At 42.4% G+C, this 19,069-nt stretch overlaps 1 long non-coding RNA gene across 1 annotated transcript in view; it reads left to right on the top strand.

Annotated features, from left to right (window-relative positions):
• Positions 1 to 19,069, top strand: part of LOC124005310 — a 111,499-nt gene that overhangs the window by 36,065 nt on the left and 56,365 nt on the right. The window contains exon 2 of the long non-coding RNA XR_006833599.1: positions 5,771 to 5,834. This is a non-coding gene — a long non-coding RNA (uncharacterized LOC124005310). The remainder of the gene's footprint in view (positions 1 to 5,770; positions 5,835 to 19,069) is intronic.

Below are 19,069 nucleotides of genomic sequence, written 5' to 3'. Positions count from 1 at the left end.
TACATAGAAAATCTGGCTTTACTCAGTCAGTGGCATGTTGTAGGAAAAAAATTAAAAAGCAAGGGGCCTAAACAGCTAACCTGGGGAATTCCTGATTCTAACTGGATTATATTTTATAGGCTTCAAGAATACCCTCTGTGTTCTGTTGGACAAATAACTCTTCATCCACATTGTAGCAGGGGGTGCAAAGCTATAACACGTACATTTTTCCAGCGGCAGACTATGGTCAATAATGGCAAAAGCTCCACTGAAGTCTCAGCCAATCATCAGTCATTTGTGTAAGTGCTGTGCTTGTTGAGTGTCCTTCCCTATATTCATAGGCTAGGTTGAAGCAACCTCGTGATGGGTATAGGGAAATTTGAGTATCATGTAGTAGCCTAAACCTATCGCTGTTCAATTTAACTGGGTGAATGGAATATGAATGACAATCATCCAATATACTGTAATAGAAATAAGGCCATGCTCATGAATTTTTTTTTTTGTCCTCCCTCATCTGAAACGGCACTGACTGCCACTGCAGTACACACACACACACACACACACACACACACACACACACACACACACACACACACACACACACACACACACACACACACACACACACACACACACACACACACACACACACACACACACACACACACACACACACACACACACACACACACACACCAGCAGACTGCATCACCCAGCCCAGGGCCCATATTCATAAAGCGTCTCTCAGGTTATGGAACACTAATGTGGGATCAGTTCCCTCCTGTCCATATCATTATGATGTAAAGGGGAGAGCTTGACCTGCAGTTATCAAGCATCTCAGAGTAGGAAATTGGTTCTAACTGCTCAAAAATTCTCAGAGTGACGCAAATTTGGTCCTGCTTTTACACATAGGAGTAAGAGCATGTTATCAACCTTCCTATGACATAAAAGTACTCATTTCTCAGGGTATATTTAAGAGAGCTCACCAATTAGGAGTTGCTATAAAATGGCTGCAGTGAGACGATGGCAAGCAAGCATATTTAGGGAGAGGGGGGATGTTTTATAAACATTTTATAAAGAGATTTTAATCAAAAGATACCGTTTAGATAGGGATGGTATACTTTAGTGACTGACCTTGTTCGTGATGCTATTTCTCCATCTACGGGACAATCGTGTACTCTCTCGACAGATGAAAGTAATCACCATTTTACGCTGATCACAAACTACGACTGATCACTCTACCTCCCAACGATGGAAATCCAGAAACTGACGATGACAGTGACATTGACGACAGTGATATTGACACTGATAGAGAAAATGGCGATGATTTATTTTATTTATTTTATTTCACCTTTATTTAACCAGGTAGGCAAGTTGAGAACAAGTTCTCATTTACAATTGCGACCTGCCCAAGATAAAGCAAAGCAGTTTGACAGATACAACGACACAGAGTTACACATGGAGTAAAACAAACATACAGTCAATAATACAGTATAAACAAGTCTATATACAATGTGAGCAAATGAGGTGAGAAGGGAGGTAAAGGCAAAAAAGGCCATGGTGGCAAAGTAAATACAATATAGCAAGTAAAACACTGGAATGGTAGTTTTGCAATGGAAGAATGTGCAAAGTAGACATAAAAATAATGGGGTGCAAAGGAGCAAAATAAATTAATTAATTAAATACAGTTGGGAAAGAGGTAGTTGTTTGGGCTAAATTATAGGTGGGCTATGTACAGGTGCAGTAATCTGTAAGATGCTCTGACAGTTGGTGCTTAAAGCTAGTGAGGGAGATAAGTGTTTCCAGTTTCAGAGATTTTTGCAGTTCGTTCCAGTCACTGGCAGCAGAGAACTGGAAGGAGAGGCGGCCAAAGAAAGAATTGGTTTTGGGGGTGACCAGAGAGATATACCTGCTGGAGCGTGTGCTACAGGTGGGAGATGCTATGGTGACCAGCGAGCTGAGATAAGGGGGGACTTTACCTAGCAGGGTCTTGTAGATGACATGGAGCCAATGGGTTTGGCGACGAGTATGAAGCGAGGGCCAGCCAACGAGAGCGTACAGGTCGCAATGGTGGGTAGTATATGGGGCTTTGGTGACAAAACGGATTGCACTGTGATAGACTGCATCCAATTTGTTGAGTAGGGTATTGGAGGCTATTTTGTAAATGACATCGCCAAAGTCGAGGATTGGTAGGATGGTCAGTTTTACAAGGGTATGTTTGGCAGCATGAGTGAAGGATGCTTTGTTGCGAAATAGGAAGCCAATTCTAGATTTAACTTTGGATTGGAGATGTTTGATATGGGTCTGGAAGGAGAGTTTACAGTCTAACCAGACACCTAAGTATTTGTAGTTGTCCACGTATTCTAAGTCAGAGCCGTCCAGAGTAGTGATGTTGGACAGGCGGGTAGGTGCAGGTAGCGATCGGTTGAAGAGCATGGATTTAGTTTTACTTGTATTTAAGAGCAATTGGAGGCCACGGAAGGAGAGTTGTAATGGCATTGAAGCTTGCCTGGAGGGTTGTTAACACAGTGTCCAAAGAAGGGCCGGAAGTATACAGAATGGTGTCGTCTGCGTAGAGGTGGATCAGGGACTCACCAGCAGCAAGAGCGACCTCATTGATGTATACAGAGAAGAGAGTCGGTCCAAGAATTGAACCCTGAGTCGGTCCAAGAATTGAACCCTGTGGCACCCCCATGATGATGCGCGCCCAAGTGCCATATGTGGAAAGGAAACTATTTTCCGCCAGCACTTTGCCAACCTTAATTTTAGGTAGGCTCGCATTGCAATCTCCACACTTCGTTTTGCCGCAGTGTCAGCAGAAGCCAATATCTAGCTCAGGGTTTCCCAGACACCAAGTGGTGCATGTTTTGTTTTTTACCCCTAGCACTACACAGCTGATTTGATCATTTGGAACTGCTGTGTAATGTTAGGGCACAAAAACGAAAAATGCACCCCCCAAACCCAGGACTGAGTTTGGGAAACGCTGATCTAGCTACAGATAAACATTTAAGCTAAGGAATTGGAGAGGATAATACAGATACTGTATGCCATAGTGGGCTAACATTTAAGTACAGGTTAGATTACTGTGAACAAATAAACACAACAGATTATTTCTTAAGCTTTTTTATTGTAAGAGAGTCATATGCCTCCTGCAAACACAATACTTTTTATTAAAAATGTTGATTTCTCCAGTTGAGCCTGACCAATGTCCTCCTCAGGGTTTTTGGAACCAGACATTCTGGGGAGCTGCTGGTGGATGGTGCGTTCAGTTGATTTTCAGTTGATCTTACTTATGTCCAATAAAAATATAATTTGTTAATCAAAATATCATGAGAATAGAAGTGTTTGAAATTCAACAATAAACTTAAATCCTACTTATTGTGTTGCTCGCTGACGCTCAAACGTTCAGCATCTTGGCCTTCTCCAATGCCCGAGATGGTCACATTTGAGCGCCTCAGGTAGTTAAACGCATTGAGATGTTTAGGTAGAGGGCCACCTCTTGAATGTAGAGAATTCATATTAGACAACAAAATAGTCTACTATACAGTGTACATACCATAGCAACTGAACTTAAACCTACCTGCTTTTTCCGTTTCTCTGCAGCATTTTGATAGGATGGTGCACCAGCATTATTCCACATTCTTCAGGAGTTCAAACAGGAAAATTTAATATGCTGTTTATTGATTCAGAAATGGCCCTCCATGTGTTTTTCTTGTGCTGGTCAATGTAGGACTAAATTTGCTGTTGATAATACTTTTGTATTTTTCTATTTGCTCTTCGAGTAAAAGACCTTCATCCACCTGCCAGTTCGGTTTTCTTTTTATTACCACTAATGTCGCAAAATATTACATGTTGTGGTTAAAAAGCTAGAAGCCAAAAACGGATTGGTAGTTTTATGTAAAGAGGGTATTGTGAGACAGCTGTTCATAATGTTCTCTCAAACTAATCTCTCTAACTCTCTAACTAATCTGTTCCAACAGTATTGAAGGAGTTTCCACATATGCTGAGCACTTGTTGGCTGCTTTTCCTTCACTCTGCGGTCCAACTCATCCCAAACCATTTCAATAGGGTCGAGGTTGGGTAATTGTGAAGACCAGGTCATCTGATGCAGTACTCCATCACTCTCCTTCTTGGTCAAATAGGCCTTACACAGTCTGGAGGTGTGTTGGGTCATTGTCCTGTTGAAAAACAAATGATTGTCCCACTAAGTGCAAACCAGATGGGATGGCGTATCGCTACAGAATTCTGTAGTAGCCATGCTAGTTGTGTGCCTTGACTTCTGAATAAATCACAGACAGTGTCACCAGCAAAGCAACCCCACAGCATCACAGAATCACACCTCCTCCTCCATGCTTCACAGTGGGAACCACACATGCAGAGATCATCCGTTCACCTACTCTGCTTCTTACAAAGACACGGCAGTTGGAACCAAAAATCTCCAATTTGGACTCATCAGACCAAGGGACAGATTTCCACTGGTCTAATGTCCATTTATTGTGTTTCTTGGCCCAAGCAAGTCTCTTCTTCTCATTGGTGTCCTTTAGTAGTAGTTTCTTTGCAGCAATTTGACCATGAAGGCCTGATTCATGGGGTCTCCTCTGTTGATCTTGAGATGTGTTTATTTGGGCTGCAATTTGTGAGGCTGGTAACTCTAATGAACTTATCCACTGCAGCAAAGGTAACTCTGGTGCGTCCTTTCCTGTGGCGGTCCTCAAGAGAATCATAATAACGCTTGATGGTTTTTGCCACATGCACTTGAAGAAACTTTCAAAGTTGATGGACTGTTGTTTCTCTTTGCTTATTTGAGCTGTTTTGGTCTTTTACCAAATAGGGCTATCTTCTGTATACCACCCCTACCTTGTCACAACACAACTGATTGGCTCACACTCATTAAGAAGGAAATAAATTCCACAAATCAACTTTTAACAAGGCACATCTGGTAATTGAAATGCATTCCAGGTGACTACCTCATGAAGCTGGTTGAGAGAATTCCATTAGTGTTCAAAGCTGTCATCAAGGCACAGGGTGGCCACTTTTAAGAATCTCAAATATGAAATATATTTTAGATTTGTTTAACACTTTTTTGGTTACTATATGATTCAATTTGTGTAATTTCATAGTTTTGATGTCTTCACTATTATTCCACAAACTAGAAAATAATAAAAATAAAGAAAAACCAAGGAATGGGTAGGTGTGTCCAAAAACGTTTGACTGGTACTGTATGCAAATAAGATATGTCTCTATTTAATTTTCAATACATTTGCAAATATTTCTAAAAACATGTTTTCGCTTTGTCATCATGGGGTGTGTGTAGATGGATGACCAAAAATATATATTGAATCAAATTTGAATTCAGGCTGTAACATAACAAAATGTGGAATAAGTCGAGGGTAAGAATACTTTCTGAAGGCACTGTATACACCTTCAGGTCATGCAACATCAACTGCTGACTGTGGTCTGAGGAGTATTCTAAATCAGCATGCCTTGCAGTTAACAGACATTATACTATAGCTATGCTTATATTTGTGCTATTTTGATTGTGTAGGCCTATGCTTGAAAATGTTCTTCAGGTGGGGTCAAGACTTACCTCTGTACCACCCTGTAGCACCCACTTCAACACTAAATCTATCAAATGTCTCCACTGTCTATAGTAAAAATGTACAGGAATCATGGACATTGAGATTACAGGGATGTGCAATAATATATTATGTGTAATGTTCATTAAGTGTAATGATGATTAGGTAGAAAGTTATTGACCTCTGACTTCCCCTCTTTGTTTTGTGCTCTGCAGGTGGCTGAGTCAACCTTTGTCTTAATGAGGAGATGGAGATGGTCTATCGTCAATGGTTTTTATGGTAAGTGATCTTACTCTGTTATTCCTTATGGGCTGTGTATTGTAATCAACTCAGATTCACTACCAGGCCTGGTCTGCAGGTGTCACTCACACGCCCATCTCCTGCAGCTGTGATCCACTGGGCTGCATACAGCACTAGCAGCAGCTGAAAAATATCCAATCAGGTTCTACACTCCCCTTCACATCCTCTCATCCCCTCCCTACTCAACACATGATGCAGCAGAATCTTGAACGCCCGAGATGTGAGTGAGAGAGGAAATAGTAAAATAACAAAAAGACAAAAGGGATCGGTTTTATGGCACACGCATACACTCGCTCGAAAACACACACACACACACACATGCACACACACACACACACTGACATAAACACAAACACACATCCTCGGAATCAACCGCATTCCAGCCCTCTTCAGTCAGACTACCAGAGCTCTGAGTCACCTAACCATATAAAATCAAATCATATCAACGTTTATTTGTCACGTACACAGATTGGCAGATGATATCACAAGTGTGAAATGCCTGTGTTTCTAGCTCCAACAGTGCAGTAATACCTAGCAATACAAAAACAATACATACATAATCCAAAAAGTAAAAAATAAAGATATTATGAAATAACAGAGTGAGAAATGTCATTGTCCGGAATATGAATATCAATAAATATACAGTACCAGTCAAATGTTTGGACACACCTAGGTTTATTTTCAAGGTTTGTTTTTTATTCAAGGTTTAGTTTTTATACATTGTAGAATAAGAGTGAAGACATGAAATGTCACATATGACACATACGGAATCATGTCGTAACCAAAAAAGTGTTAAACAAATCAAGATATATTTTATATTTGAGATACTTCAAAGTAGCCACCCTTTGCCTTGATTTAAGCTTTACACACTCTTGGTATTTCATAATTTTGATGTCTATATATACAGTTGAAGTCGGAAGTTTACATAAACTTAGGTTGGAGTCATTAAAACTAATTGTTCACCAACTCCACTAATTTCTTGTTAACAAACTATAGTTTTGACACGTCGGTTAGGACATCTACTTCAAATCATTCTCCCAACAATTGTTTACAGACAGATTATTTCACTTATAATTCACTGTATCACAATTCCAGTGGGTCAGAAGTATACATACACTAAGTTGACTGTGCCTTTAAACAGCTTGGAAAATTCCAGAAAATAATGTCATGGCTTTAGAAGCTTCTAATAGGCTATTTTACATCATTTGAGTCAGTTGGAGGTGTGCCTGTCGGTGTATTTCAAGGCCTACCTTCAAACGCATTGCTTCTCTGCTTGACATCATGGGGAGAAAAAAAATCAGCCAAGACCTAAAAAAAAAGAATTGTTGACCTCCACAAGTCTGGTTCATCCCTGGGGGCAATTTCCAAATGTCTGAATGTACCACATGCATCTGTACAAACAATAGCACGCAAGTACAAACACCATGGGACCACGCAGACATCATATCGCTCAGGAAGGAGATGCGAACTGTATCCTAGAGATGAATGTACTTGGTGCAAGAAGTGCAAATCAATCCCAGAACAACAGCAAAGGACCTTGTGAAGATGCTGGAGGAAACAGGTAGAAAAGTATCTATATCCACAGTAAAACAAGTCCTCAGCAAGGAAGAAGCCACTGCTCTAAAACCAACATAAAAAAAGCCAGACTATGGTTTGCAACTGCACATGGGGACAAAGATCGTACTTTTTGGAGAAATGTCCTTGGTCTGATGAAACAAAAATAGAACTGTTTGGCCTTAATGACCATCGCTATGTTTGGAGGAAAAAGGGGGAGGCTTGCAAGCCGAAGAACACCACCACAACCGTGAAGCACATGGGTGGCAGCATCATGTTGTGGGGGTGCTTTGCTGCCAGAGGGACTGGTGCACTTCACAAAATAGATGGCATTATGAGGTAGGAAAATGTGGATATATTGGAGCAACATCTCAAGACATCAGTCAGGAAGTTAAAGCTTGGTCGCACATGGGTCTTCCAAATGGACAATGACCCCAAGCATACTTTCAAAGTTGTGGCAATTTTGCTTAAGAACAACAACGTCAAGGTATTGAAGTGTCCATCACAAAGCCCTGACCACAATCCCATAGAAAATGTGTGGGCAGAACTGAAAATCGTGTGCGAGCAAGGATGCCTACAGACCTGACTCATGTACACCAGCTCTGTCAGGAGGAATGGGCCAAAATTCACCCAACTTATTGTGGGAATCTTGTGGAAGGCTACCCGAAACGTTTGACCTAAGTTAACCTCTCTTGGGGGTGGCCAACATCCGGTGAAATTGCAGAGTGCCCAATTAAAAAACAGAAATACTCATAATAAAATAATCAAAAAATATACACGTATTATACATCGGCTTAAAGATGAAACTCTTGTTAATCCTACCATTGTGTCATACTTCAAAAAGGCATTACGGCGAAAGCATACCATGTGATTATCTGAGGACAGCACCCAGCAAACAAAACATTAAACAGTTACCAGCCAAGTAGAGGAGTAAAAAAAGTCAGAAATAGCGATAAAATGAATCACTTACCTTTGATGATCTTCATATGGTTGCACTCACAAGACTCTCTCAGTTACCCTATAAATATTTGTTTTGTTCGACAAAGTCCCTCTTCATATACAAAAACCTCAGTTTTGTTGGCGCGTTTTGTTCAGTAATCAAATTGCTCCAAGGCGGTCACAACAAGCAGATGAAAAATCCAAAACATATCAGTAAGATTCTTAGAAAAATGTCAAATGATGTTTATAATCAATCCTGAGGTTATTTTTAGTCATAATAATCAATAATATTTCAACTGGACAATAGCTTCCTCAATATAAAAGAAAAACAAGAAAGATGCTCTCTTGGTCGTGCGCAGCAAACAGGTCTGGGGACTTTCCACTATCCACTCACGCAGAGTGGTCTTACTCTCTCATTCTTCAGAATACAAGCCTGAAACAATTTCTAAAGACTGTGACATCTAGTGGAAGCCATAGAAAGTGCAATCTGAATACTAGTAATACTAGTAATACTAAGTAATACTGTAAAGGCAGTCAATGGAAAACTACAAACATAAAAAAATTCCACTTCCTGGATGGATTTTTCTCAGGTTTTCGCCTGCCATATCAGTTCTGTTATACTCACAGACATTATATTAACAGTTTAAGAAACTTTAGAGTGTTTTCTATCCATATCTACCAATGATATGCATATCCTAGCTTCTGGGCTTAACCCTAACCATTTTCATCCAGAATTGAAAAATAGTGCCACCTACCCTAGTGAGGTTAAACAATATAAAGGCAATGCTTCCAAATACTATGTGAGTGTATGTAAACTTCTGACCCACTGGGAATGTGATGAAATAAATAAAAGCTGAAATAAATCATTCTCTCTACTATTATTCAGACATGTCACATTCTTAAAATAAAGTGGTGATCCTAACTGACCTAAGACAGAATTTTTACTCGGATTAAATGTCAGGAATTGTGAAAAACTGAGTTTAAACGTATTTGGCTAAAGTATTCCGACTTCAACTGTATATATAATGGTGTGTATAGACAGTCTGAACAATATATGAATAGAAAGGGTGTATACAGCAGTAGTTATATAGGATGAGACATGACTACAATACTGTATATACAATAATGGATAAAACAGTATGTAAACATTATTAATGTGACCAGTGCTCAATGACTCTAGGGCAGCAGTCTCTAAGGTGCAGGGTAGAGTACCGGCTAGTAACAGTGACTAAGGATAAGAGAATGGTACTGGGTGGAGGCCGGCTAGTGATGACTGATTAACAGTCTGATGGCCTGGAGATAGAAGCCGTTTATTAGTCTCTTGGTCCAATCTTTGATGCACATGTATTGTCTCCGCCTTCCGTGGCTCGGGTGGCTGAGGTCCTTAAATGTCCATAAAGGCCACACTGCAGCGAAGGTTGTGTGTGTGTGTGTGTGTGTGTGTGTGTGTGTGTGTGTGTGTGTGTGTGTGTGTGTGTGTGTGTGTGTGTGTGTGTGTGTGTGTGTGTGTGTGTGTGTGTGTGTGTGTGTGTGTGTGTGTGTGTGTGTGTGTGTGTGTGTGTGTGTGTGTATGTGTGTGTGTGTGTGTGTGTGTGTGTGTGTGTGTGTGTGTGTGTGTGTGTGTGTGTGTGTGTGTGCTAAAGATGATGGACCACAGCACCACCCAGTAACACATCCCTTCTGAAGAATGATCAGAGCTCAAATTTAGATATGGAAAGAATGTGTCTTAAAATGATGAACATGACTTAGAGTATGTCGGCTGAGAGGGTTTGAGAAAGTGAAGATGTAGTGAGAAAAATCATGACTCAACCGTATAATAGTACCGCTCTCCTCCTCCCCTTCCCCCTCCTCCTCCTGGCTATGTCAGACCTAGATTGATGTTAGTGATGATCCTATTACTTTGTGATTAGTCTATCTGGGACTGGGAGGATCTGAGCCAGAGTCAGAGCCACGGATGGGCATGTCCTGCCCTGTTGCCTGGAGCTCTCCTACCCTGGCAGCCCAGAGTGCCCTCCACTCCCTGGCCGCAAACAAAGGAGCACAGTCCCACCTCACCTACCAACCTGCCCTCCCGCACACCGACCCGCCCGCCTCAACCAGGGGGGACAGCAGCAGCCAATAGCACCTCTCAGCCAGCCAGTGTTCGAATGGTTTGAGACAGGCATTCAGCCAATCAGACTGCACTGCAGCAAAGATCGCAGTGGCACTAACAAACAGAGAGAGAGAGAGAGGGAGAGAGAGAATGATAGAACGATAGAGAAAAAAATGATCAGACACAGAGAAATTTAGAAAAAAGTTCAGGGAGAGGGAGAAACTCAGGTTGAATCTGTCGATTAAATTATGAGGATGACTGACTGCATTGTTTGAATCTATTTAAGGACGACTCACAGGTACAATGTTAAAAATTGTAAGTCCATTAGCAGCTCACCTGTACTGAAGCTGAATGACATTCATGTAAAAATCATGGTTTTCTATAACGCCATCTGATATATCAATACACACAGAGAAGACTAGATTGTTACAGTGATTTAATTCCAGACAGACTTTATTGAGAGTCTGGACACATGCTGATTAAACGTCCTCACCTCGTTTTCATTCCAGCCTTGACCTTTGCCCGATTTAACATACACTTTTCACCAGGGACCCAACTTTCACTGGGGACGGGGACGGGGTTGGTGGACATGTCCCACCCACATTCTGAAAATGCATTTCTGTACCTCCCCAGTTTTATCATTGGAATATGATACAAAATGAGTCAATGGTGTGCATTAGGACCATGCAGACACCTCCGAGTGGTCGGGTAGGCTGTTTGTAGTATTTATCCTACTGGATAAAAAACAAACAAAAATAAAATAATGTCCCCTCCAAACCAAAGTTGCGCCCCTGCTTTTCACAGGGCACCCCTGTTTAATATCAACCTATAACAATGCACCTTGATCCATCCACATCCTGGAGGGAACAAATCATTTTGACTTAAGGCCGCGTAGGTCGGATACAGTCGGATATAGTCTTTTACGATTACTACATCACACACTGTAAGATTTTACCAAACTAAAATCTGGATATCAATTTACCAGATTTTACGGTTTGCTTCAGTTCTGTCGTCACATTCTGCAATTAGCTTGCAAGGCTACATCAGCCGACGTAAGCTACATCAACTGCAGTGGTGTATTTGTATGCTATGCTAATGCACTATGCTAATGCACGCTCAATGCTAATGCACGCATGAAGTGAGTTCGGAAAAAGTTCAAATATTCATTTTAAAAATTGTTTACACATATAAACTCTATATGTCTGAACTTCCCAAAAAGAAAATGGTCACTGTGGTATAACATTTATTTTGATTAGTGATTTTGTGGATTCATCAAAATCCCATCAGGTAGCCTGATTTGACGTCATGTTGTAGGTTTTCGCTGGTGGAAGAAGGTGAGGGCCAAAGTGCAGCGTGGTAAGTGTTCATGATATTTAATAGAACAGAACACTGAATGACAAAAACAACAAGAGAACTAAATTAAACCGAAACAGTTCTGTCTGGTGCAGACACAAAACAGAAAACAAACACCCACAACCAAAATGGCTAACTAAGTATGATTCTCAATCAGAGACAACGATCGACAGCTGCCTCTGATTGAGAACCATACCAGGCCAAACACAGAAATACAACATAGAAAAAGGAACATAGACTACCCACCCCAACTCACGCCCTGACCAAACTAACACAAAGACATAATACAGGAACTAAGGTCAGAACGTGACACATGTAAACAATATTATTAAGGAAATTGTTCTTGCAAAACATTGATACATTTTAGAACTATTCTCACATTTATCATATAGTTTACACACGAACCACCGCCCGTTTGAAGTAAGAATTCATGAATGTATTTATGTGTGAGTGCTGTTCGCTGTTTATCTCTGTCAGAACCAGCCCTCCTCAGGATGGTTGTTGACCTTTCAGCGGCATGCTTGCATGGCACTGATTGACCGAAAGGCATCTCCCCTTTTCTGTCTTCTACTGTTGTTCACTCTGGAAGATAGCTAACCAGCCGTGTTGATGGTTTCCATTGGTGATGAGCGTAGTGGGATACGGGGATTTGAGAAGAGTTGTACAGTAGGATGATTTGAAAGTCCCTTTTCTAGATATTTGACTTAAAACAGCTAATCAGCTGTACCAGTGATTGTCCGAGAGGGGAGTTTTAACCACTTTACACACACAGCTGCAACCTGACAATGTTTTGGTCTCGTCTGGGAGGTGAGTTGATTTCCTTCACCTCGTGTTGCGTTTCAAAGTTCCAACCATATCAAACCTGTAGCTACCGCCTCACATTTCCTGGTCTGAAGATTGATTTCTCTCCCAAGCCTTTATGCACTTTGGTCAAAAGGGGCCGGTTCTGTCAGGCTGACATGCTCTCTGACCTCAATTGGTGTGTGGCTACATACTTGTGCAAAGTTATGTAAAACTATTAACTCTTATGCCTCCTAAAATCACATTCCTTTCTATACTTTCATAATTTTTTATATTTCACACACAACGTTTTGGATGGAAGCCTCATACCTGTAGTGTAAATACTTTTCAATGTACAGTATAACCTTTTTAATGACATCACAAAATAAAAACCAATATGACATTAGTTTTCTATAGATCATCTCCGACCATTCCCCACATTCTTGTGAGAAATATTGTTCCAGTATACACCTTTTGAACTATTAGAGATTTGGTGGGAAGACTGTCTGTCCTGTCACCTGGCCAACATCCAGTGAGATTGCAGAGCGCCAAATTCAGATACAGAAATACTCATTATAAAAATTCAGAAAACAACACATATTTTACATAGGTTTAAAGATGAACTTCTTGTGAATCCAACCACGGTGTCAGATAAAAACAATTAAAAAAGCTTTACGGCGAAAGCATACCGTACGATTATTTAAGAAAATAGCTCAGCAGACAAAATCATTACAAACAGTAACCAGCCAAGTAGAAGAGTTACACAAGTCAGAAATAGAGATAAAATTAATCACTTACCTTTTTCATAAGGCGCCGACAGAGATGGCCGCCTCGCTTCGCGTTCCTAGGAAACTATGCATTTTTATTTTTACGTGTTAATTCTTACATTAGTACCCCAGGTCATCTTAGGTTTCATCACATACAGTCGAGAAGAACTACTGAATATAAGAGCAGCGTCAACTCCACCATCAGTGCGATCAAGAATATGACTTTTGCGAAGCGGATCCTGTGTTCTGCCTTTCACCCAGGACAACGGAATGGATCCCAGCCGGCGACCCAAAAAAACGACTTCGTAAAAGAGGGAAACGAAGCGGTCTTCTGGTCAGACTCCGGAGACGGGCACATCGTGCACCACTCCCTAGTATACTTCTCGCCAATGTCCAGTCTCTTGACAACAAGGTTGATGAAATCCAAGCAAGGGTAGCATTCCAGAGGGACATCAGAGACTGTAACGTTCTTTGCTTCACGGAAACATGGCTCACTGGAGAGACGCTATCGGAGTTGGTGCAGCCAGCTGGTTTTTCCACGCATCGCGCCGACAGAAACATCTTTCTGGTAAGAAGAGGGGCGGGGGCGTATGCCTTATGGCTAACGAGACGTGGTGTGGTCACAAAAACATACAGGAACTCAAGTCCGTCTGTTCACCTGATTTAGAATTCCTCACAATCAAATGTCGACCGTATTATCTACCAAGGGAATTCTCTTCGATTATAATCACAGCCGTATATATTCCCCCCCCAAGCAGACACATCGATGGCTCTGAACAAACTTTATTTGACTCTTTGCAAACTGGAATCCATACATCCTGAGGCTGCATACATTGTAGGTGGGGATTTTAACAAGGCTAATCTGAAAACAAGACTCCCTAAATTGTATCAGCATATCGATTGCGCAACCAGGGCTGGCAAAACCTTGGATCATTGCTATTCTAACTTCCGCAACGCATATAAGGCCCTGCCCCGCCCTCCTTTCGGAAAATCTGACCATGACTCCATTTTGTTGATCCCTCCCTACAGACAGAAACTAAAACAAGAAGCTCCCACGCTGAGGTCTGTCCAATGCTGGTCCGACCAATCTTATTCCACACTCCAAGACTGCTTCCATCACGTGGACTGGGATATGTTTCGTATTGCGTCAGACAATAACATTGACGAGTACACTGATTTGGTGTGCGAGTTCATTAGAACGTGCGTTGAAGATGTCGTTCCCATAGCAACGATTAAAACATTCCCAAACCAGAAACCGTGGATTGATGGCAGCATTCGCGTGAAACTGAAAGCACGAACCACTGCTTTTAATCAGGGCAAGGTGACCGGAAACATGACCGAATACAAACAGTGTAGCTATTCCCTCTGCAAGGCATTCAAACAAGCTAAGCGTGAGTATAGAGACAAAGTAGAATCTCAATTCAACGGCTCAGACACAAGAAGTATGTGGCAGGGTCTACAGTCAATCACGGATTACTAAAAGAAAACCAGCCCCGTCACGGACAAGGATGTCTTGCTCCCAGGCAGACTAAATAACTTTTTTGCCCGCTTTGAGGACAATACAGTGCCACTGACACGGCCTGCAACCAAAACATGCAGCGTCTCCTTCACTGCAGCCGAGGTGAGTAAAACATTTAAACGTGTTAACCTTGGCAAGGCTGCAGGCCCAGACAGCATCCCCAGCCGCGCCCTCAGAGCATGCGCAGACCAGCTGTGTTTACGGACATATTCAATCAATCCCTATCCCAGTCTGCTGTTCCCACATGCTTCAAGAGGGCCACCATTGTTCCTGTTCCCAAGAAAGCTAAGGTAACTGAGCTAAACGACTACCGCCCCGTAGCACTCACTTCCATCATCATGAAGTGCCTTGAGAGACTAGTCAAGGACCATATCACCTCCACCCTACCTGACACCCTAGACCCACTCCAATTTGCTTACCGCCCAAATAGGTCCACAGACGATGCAATCTCAACCACACTGCACACTGCCCTAACCCATCTGGACAAGAGGAATACCTATGTGAGAATGCTGTTCATCGACTACAGCTCGGCATTTAACACCATAGTACCCTCCAAGCTCGTCATCAAGCTCGAGACCCTGGGTCTTGACCCCGCCCTGTGCAACTGGGTAGTGGACTTCCTGACGGGCCGCCCCCAGGTGGTGAGGGTAGGCAACAACATCTCCACCCCACTGATCCTCAACACTGGGGCACCACAATGGTGCGTTCTGAGCCCTCTCCTGTACTCCCTGTTCACCCACGACTGCGTGGCCACGCACGCCTCCAACTCAATCATCAAGTTTGTGGACGACACAACAGTGGTAGGCTTGATTACCAACAACGATGAGACGGCCTACAGGGAGAAGGGGAGGGCCCTCGGAGTGTGGTGTCAGGAAAATAACCTCACACTCAACGTCAACAAAACTAAGGAGATGATTGTGGACTTCAGGAAACAGCAGAGGGAACACCCCCCTGTCCACATCGATGCAACAGTAGTGGAGAGGGTAGTAAGTTTTAAGTTCCTCGGCATACACATCACAGACAAACTGAATTGGTCCACCCACACAGACAGCATCGTGAAGAAGGCGCAGCAGTGCCTCTTCAACCTCAGGAGGCTGAAGAAATTTGGCTTGTCACCAAAAGCACTCACAAACTTCTACAGATGCACAATCGAGAGCATCCTGGCGGGCTGTATCACCGCCTGGTACGGCAATTGCTCCGCCCACAACCGTAAAGCTCTCCCGAGGGTAGTGAGGTCTGCACAACGCATCACGGGGGCAAACTACCTGCCCTTCAGGACACCTACACCACCCGATGTTACAGGAAGGCCATGAAGATCATCAAGGACAACAACCACCCGAGCTACTGCCTGTTCACCCCGCTATCATCCAGAAGGCGAGGTCAGTACAGGTGCATCAAAGCTGGGACTGAGAGACTGAAAAACAGCTTCTATCTCAAGGCCATCAGACTGTTAAATAGCCACCACTAACATTGAGTGGCTGCTGCCAACACACTGACTCAACTCCAGCCACTTTAATAATGGGAATTGATGGGAAATGATGTAAAATATATCACTAGCCACTTTAAACAATGCTACCTAATATAATTTTTACATACCCTACATTATTCATATCATATGTATATGTATATACTGTACTCTATATCATCTAATGCATCTTTATGTAATACATGTATCACTAGCCACTTTAACTATGCCACTTTGTTTACAAACTCATCTCATATGTATATACTGTACTCGATACCATCTACTGTATCTTGCCTATGCCGCTCTGTACCATCACTCATTCATATATCTTTATGTACATATTCTTTATCCCCCTACACTTGTGTGTATAAGACAGTAGTTTTGGAATTGTTAGTTAGATTACTTGTTGGTTATTACTGCATTGTCGGAACTAGAAGCACAAGCATTTCGCTACACTCGCATTAACATCTGCTAACCATGTGTATGTGACAAATAAAATTTGATTTGATTTTGATTTGATTTGATGATCTTCATATGGTTGCACTCAGAAGACATTCATTTACTCAATAAATGTTCCTTTTGTTCGTTAAAGTCTCTTTATATCCAAAAACCTTGGTTTTGTTCGCACGTTTTCTCCAGTAATCCACAGGCTCAAACGCAGTCAAAACAGGCAGACAAAAAAATCCAAATTGTATCCGTAAAGTTCATAGAAACATGTCAAACAATGTTTATATTCAATCCTCAGGTTGTTTTTAGCCTAAATAATCGATAATATTTCAACCGGACAATAACGTTGCCATTATAAAAGGTAAACAAGAAAGGCACTCTCTCGGGATTGCTCATGAAAAAGCTCTGTGACACGGCAGGGTCCACTCATTCAGACTGGTCTTACTCCCTGATTTATCAGAATACAAGCCTGAAACAATTTCTAAAGACTGTTGACATCTAGTGGAAGGCATAGGAACTGCAATCTGAGTCCTAAGTCAATGGATACTGTAATGGCATTGAATAGAAAACTACAAAACCAAAAGAAAACTACTTCCTGAATGTTTTTCTCAGGTTTTCGCCTGCAAAATCAGTTCTGTTATACTCACAGACACTATTTTAACAGTTTTGGAAACTTTAGCGTGTTTTCTATCCAATTCTACCAGTTATTTGCATATCATATCTTCTGGGCCCGAGTAGCAGGCAGGCTAATTTGGGCATGCTTTTCATCCAAAATTCCGAATGCTGCCCCTGACCCTAGCGAAGTTAACAAAGACATTCATTTTGTTCATACTGAAGGGGGAGAAAGAGCCCCCTTCTCCTGTAATTTACAACAGGGTGTGAACTGTCTCACATCCAGTCCTCCCCCCTCTGTGGGCGAGAGAAGGCCTGGTTACTGTCATCCCCCATGAAGCTGATCTGAGCCATTCTGATCCTCACAGGACAGTCATGACAGCTCATTGACAGAGGTGGCCTAGCATTGGTTCACAACCGCAATGCACCAAGGATGTGTTACTAATACTAAGACCCCTACTCACCCCACAGTAGCTGACATTTCTTTCAATAAATTGCATTTAATGGGAAAAAATTAGCATCACAGGGTTGAAGTTTTTCTTGTTTATCTCATGTCTGTCGCTCTCTATCCTCTTCATTCTCCCATATTCTCTTCTCTCTCCCTTCTCCTTCTTTCAACCCCTCCACCCTTTCAACACTCTCCCCCTCACCCTCTCAGTCTCTCTCCCCTCTCTCCACTTCCCTCACTCTCCCCTTCTCTCTCTCCCATCTCCCCCTCCATTGTCTCTCCCTTCTGTCCCTACTTCCACCTAACATCTTTCTCTCTCCTTCTCCCCATCCCTCCTTCACCCTCTCCCTCTCTCTCTCTCTTTCTTTTCTCTCTCCCTCCTTCTTCCCCTGCCTCCACTTCCTTCCATCTCACTCTCTCCCCCTCCCTCCTTCACCCTCTCCTCTCTCCCTTGTTTGCCTTACCTCACTCTCCCTTCTCTCTCCCTCCTCCCCCTCCATTCTCTCCCCATCCTTATTTCCATCCCTTCCTCCTCTTCGTTTCATCTCTCTATCCCTCTCCCTTCTCTCTCTCTCCCTATTCCTCCTTCACCATCTCCCCCTCTCTCTCCACTTTCCCCCTCCCTCACTCTCCCCCTTTTCTCTCTCTCCTCCCCCTCCATTCTCTCTCCATCCTTCTTTCCCTGTCTCCTTCTCCTCCTCTCCTCTCCTCTAATCTCTTTCTCTCCCTCCTCTCTCTGCCTCCTCCCTCCCACAGACATACAGACAGACAGACAGACAGACAGGCATGCAGACAGACAGACAGACAGACAGACAGACAGACAGACAGACAGACAGACAGACAGACAGACAGACAGACAGACAGACAGACAGACAGACAGACAGACAGACAGACAGACAGACAGACAGACAGACAGACCATTGTGTCCAATGGAGGTCAAAAATTATTTTGGGTCAGTTGACTTCAAATTTCATATGCTGGATCCCCTGATCACAAATATGTAAAATTAAACAATTTGAAAACCTCAAAACTGCCCCTATGTCCCCAACTAAGTCACTGAAATTCAATGTACGGCCTCCTGGGAACACTCTTTAACCATGCCCTGTGTTTCAAGTCTTTACATTAAGAATTGACCGTTCTACAGAGGATGGAAGACTGTTTTGGGGATTAATGAAGACACTTCCTGTTGCCACAAGGCAAGGTCACAATTGCTTGTGTGCTAGGACAGTTAGCTAGCT

The sequence above is a fragment of the Oncorhynchus gorbuscha genome, linkage group LG02 (genome assembly GCF_021184085.1).
Source record: "Oncorhynchus gorbuscha isolate QuinsamMale2020 ecotype Even-year linkage group LG02, OgorEven_v1.0, whole genome shotgun sequence".
Taxonomy (NCBI): Eukaryota; Metazoa; Chordata; class Actinopteri; order Salmoniformes; family Salmonidae; genus Oncorhynchus; species Oncorhynchus gorbuscha.
This window is presented reverse-complemented; position numbering and strand designations above follow the sequence as displayed.